The sequence below is a fragment of the Penaeus japonicus genome, unplaced genomic scaffold, assembly GCF_977035675.1.
Source record: "Penaeus japonicus unplaced genomic scaffold, GWHDUDI00000001_assembly GWHDUDI00000010, whole genome shotgun sequence".
NCBI classification, from domain to species: Eukaryota; Metazoa; Arthropoda; class Malacostraca; order Decapoda; family Penaeidae; genus Penaeus; species Penaeus japonicus.
In genome coordinates, this window is record NW_028234412.1 from 13,689,980 (window position 1) to 13,694,979 (window position 5,000).

At 35.6% G+C, this 5,000-nt stretch overlaps 2 pseudogenes across 1 annotated transcript in view; both read left to right on the top strand.

The window, feature by feature from the left end:
• LOC147471119 (rhodopsin pseudogene) overlaps positions 1-1,005 on the top strand; it is a 1,782-nt pseudogene extending 777 nt beyond the window's left edge. Inside the window, exon 2 of the transcript XR_015191328.1 lies at positions 1-1,005. This exon is cut by the window's left edge and continues 203 nt beyond it. The product of XR_015191328.1 is annotated as a rhodopsin pseudogene (transcript).
• Positions 1,006-4,161: 3,156 nt separating this feature from the next.
• The window catches only part of LOC147471120 (rhodopsin pseudogene), a 1,131-nt pseudogene continuing 292 nt past the window's right edge, over positions 4,162-5,000 (top strand).

Sequence of the window (5,000 nt, forward strand, 5' to 3'; positions counted from 1 at the left end):
CAACTTCGTTGTCATTTGGGTCTTCATGAATACTAAGAGTCTACGATCACCAGCCAACCTGTTGGTCGTTAACTTGGCCATCTCCGACTTCTTCATGATGCTTACCATGACACCTCCTCTTCTGGTCAATGCTTACTGGGGAACATGGATTCTCGGCGCACTCTTCTGTGAGGTCTACGCTTTCCTTGGCTCTTTCTTCGGCTGCGTATCCATCTGGACCATGGTGTTCATCACAGCTGACCGATACAACGTCATCGTCAAGGGAGTATCTGCTGAACCTCTGACATCAGGAGGTGCGATGCTGAGGATTGCTGGCACTTGGCTTTTCACTCTTGCTTGGTGCCTTCCTCCTTTCTTCGGATGGAACCGTTATGTCCCTGAGGGTAACATGCTTGCTTGTGGCACTGACTACCTGACGGAGACTGAACTATCTAGGAGTTATCTCTACGTCTACTCGGTATGGGTATATCTTTTCCCTCTTGCATACATCATCTACAGTTACACCTTCATCGTTAAGGCTGTCGCTGCTCACGAGAAGGGAATGCGAGAACAGGCCAAGAAGATGGGAGTCAAGTCCTTGAGGAGTGAGGAAGCCCAGAAGACCTCTGCCGAGTGCCGTCTGTGCAAGGTTGCTCTCATGACCGTCACTCTGTGGTTCGTGGCATGGACCCCCTACTTCGTCATCAACTGGGGAGGAATGTTCAACAAGCCCATCGTTACCCCTCTCTTCTCCATCTGGGGCTCCGTCTTCGCCAAGGCCAACGCCGTCTACAACCCCATCGTGTACGCCATCAGCCACCCCAAGTACCGCGCTGCCCTTGAGAAGAAGCTGCCTTGCCTTGCTTGCAACACCGAAGGCAGAGATGGAGGCTCTGACGCTGGATCCACTGCCACTGCCGAGACCGCTGAGAAGACCGAATCTGCCTAAAGATTTAATACCAGTATTTTTTCTATCATGAATGTCTTCTAAAATGTCAGTGGAAAGAGACAACTCTTGTCCCAAATCCCTTGAGATTGAGATGAAATAAAAACTCCCAGCATCAACCTCTTGGATGTAATAGTTCCTTCTGAAAATGAAATAGTTAAGAAAAAAAAAAAGCATTGAAAACCAGACTTCGTCAACTTTTTTTTTTTTTTTTTACAAGGTAATAGAAAATAGAATTATTAATTTCATAGACATATACACGTGTGCATGCATACATGCATATTTATATGAAATGTTTAAAAAGAGTGAGAAGAAATGTGCACTATGCTAAAATTTGATCCCAAATAATATCAAATACACGCACCTACACACACACGCACACATGCACACCTATACACACACATGTGTATATATACATATATATACTTTTATATGTATATATGAAAATATATACACATGCATACTTATATACATATATATACATATACACATATATATGTATGTACATATATACATATATGTGTGTATATGTATGATATACATTTACATAAATAGGGTAAATCTTCGTCTATGTATGTGCGTCTGTGTGTGTGTGCTTGTGGATGTGTCTTTATTTATATTTACATGTATACATAGAAGCTAACATAATTCCTTATATAATTGTGTATATATATATGTATATGTATATATATATATATATATATATATATATATATATATATATATGTATATGTATAAATGTATGTATCTCTACATATGTATGTATGTATGTACATATGTATATACATACATATATATATATATATATATATATATATATATATATATATATATATATATGTGTGTGTGTGTGTGTGTGTGTGTGTGTGTGTGTGTGTGTATCAGTGTGTGTACACGGGCATATATAGATAGATAGGTATACAGGATATGCATATATGTATATAGGTATGTATGTATAAATATGTCCATATATTTCAGAATGGGTGTATACCTATGGATGTGCCTGTATGTATGTGTTTGTGTGTGCTGTAGATGTGTGTTACACTTTTTTTGTAAACAAAGAAGCATACATAATTCCTTATATAATTGTGTGTATATATGTACTTAAATATATATATATATATATATATATATATATATATATATATATATATATACATATATATATATATATATATATATATATGTGTGTGTGTGTGTGTGTGTGTGTGTGTGTCTGTGTGTGTGTGTATCAGTGTGTGTACACGGGCATATATAGATAGATAGGTATACAGGATATGCATATATGTACATAGGTATGTATGTATAAATATGTCCATATATTTCAGAATGGGTGTATACCTATGGATGTGCCTGTATGTATGTGTTTGTGTGTGCTGTAGATGTGTGTTACACTTTTTTTTGTAAGCATAGAAGCATACATAATTCCTTATATAATTGTGTGTATATATGTACTTAAATATTATATATATATATATATATATATATATATATATATATATATATATATATATATATATATATATATATATATATATATACATATATACACATTTACATATTTATATATATATATATATATATATATATATATATATATATATATACATATATATTATATACATTTGTGTGCGTGTCTGTGATTGTATGTACATGCACATACATACATAAATAGATTGGTCGACATATATATGTATATATATGTATATATATATATATATATATATATATATATATATATATATATATATATTATGTATACATTTAAATGTCTATACATATACAAATAAATACATATATGCATATGTGTGTGCCTGTATGTGTGCGTTTGTGTGTGTGCTGTAAGAGAGGAAAAGTCGCATTCACTTTATATCCACCCATGACACATTAGCGATACCAGCGAATACTGTAATATACAAGGTAAGAAATCACACCACATCCAAACACAAAAGACAATGAAAGTTTTTTTTGCATATTTTTCGTTCAATGGTATACAAGTACTTTCTTCTAAAATGGTGGATAGATTATTCACCAAGTATCTTTTGGCCTTTGGTTTCGCTGGAGAGATTAAAGGTAAATCAGTGATATTAATTTTGGCCATAGTAAATGATGAATGTGATCTCATACAAGTGAAAAAACAACAACACAGTTATGTACACTAACTTACTCATGAAATAATTTCTAAAGATATTTAAGAAGTAAAAAGATGACGTAGCCGACATATCTTTCAGTTTATTCTAATGGTATATATCTGGAAAGATCAAACTCATAAGTATTTCATCATTTACCTCATAATTATGCTGCATACAATTTTCATACTCTTGTTATTATTAGAACTTCTGTTGATGTAATAAATATCACTCCAAGGTTTGCTAACTATGACTGATATGATGATAAATTATAGTGTTTAGAAATTTAGTGGAGTCTCGGGGTAAAAATCATTACATATTCTTATAATTGACACTACAATATCCGTTATATATTAACGGATATTTAAATAGAACTAAACGAAGCATGGCACGGAACGAAAGGTGAGCGAATATCATATCACAGATCCTTCAAGGTTACACATTAAAAAAATCGCAAAAGCAACGTACTGATAACTGACGAGTAGGTCAGTAATCTTATAATGCAAGCACAAAGCTTCAGCTGCCTATAAAAGAGCTGCATTCACACTTACACTCCCAGTTGCCTTGCGGGACTCAGCCAGAGAGGTGGTGCTTCACACCGAAGTAGTTCGACTTAGAAATTTCTTCGGTTGAGAATCTTTTGCCGGAAAGGTAATATTTTCGGAAAATGTTTCCTCCACTGAATATTTATTTGAAAAACTCTGTGCATATATACGCACCATATATATATTCATATATATGCGTGTGTCTATATATATTTACATATATATGAACATATACATACATATTTATACACCATACGTATATACATTTTGTATATATGTGTGTGCATGTTTGTGTATGCATATATGTATACATACATATATACAGATATATATATATATATATATATATACATATATATGTTGTGTGAATCTATATATATATATATATATATATATATATATATATATATATCTGTATATATATATATGTATATATATCTATACATAGCAATATATACCTGAGTGTGTTATATGTGTATGTTTTACTAAATGCACGGACACATACTCACAGCTGCATTTTCTTTAGTGATCTGCTACAAAGTAATCGTATAATTAATTGCAGATGTCGTCGTGGAACCAGCCACCCCAGGACACTGTCCTTCCAACCACTAATCCTTATGGGAATTATACAGTGGTAGATACAGTGCCTGAAAGTATGCTTCACATGATACACTCTCATTGGTATCAATTCCCTCCCATGAATCCTCTCTGGTATGGCCTTCTCGGATTCTGGATGACCGTCATGGGATCATTGTCAGTGGCTGGCAACTTTGTTGTCATTTGGGTCTTCATGAATACAAAGAGTCTACGATCACCAGCCAACCTGTTGGTCGTTAACTTGGCCATCTCCGACTTCTTCATGATGCTTACCATGACACCTCCTCTTCTGGTCAATGCTTATTGGGGAACATGGGTTCTCGGCGCACTCTTCTGTGAGGTCTACGCTTTCCTTGGTTCTTTCTTCGGCTGCGTATCCATCTGGACCATGGTGTTCATCACAGCTGACCGATACAACGTCATCGTCAAGGGAGTATCTGCTGAACCTCTGACATCAGGAGGTGCGATGCTGAGGATTGCTGGCACTTGGCTTTTCACTCTTGCTTGGTGCCTTCCTCCTTTCTTCGGATGGAACCGTTATGTGCCTGAGGGTAACATGCTTGCTTGTGGCACTGACTACCTGACGGAGACTGAACTCTCTAAGAGTTATCTCTACGTCTACTCGGTATGGGTATATCTTTTCCCTCTTGCATATATCATCTACAGTTACACCTTCATCGTTAAGGCTGTCGCTGCTCACGAGAAGGGAATGCGAGAACAGGCCAAGAAGATGGGAGTCAAGTCCTTGAGGAGTGAGGAAGCCCAGAAGACCTCTGCTGAGTGCCGTCTGTGCAAGGTTGCCCT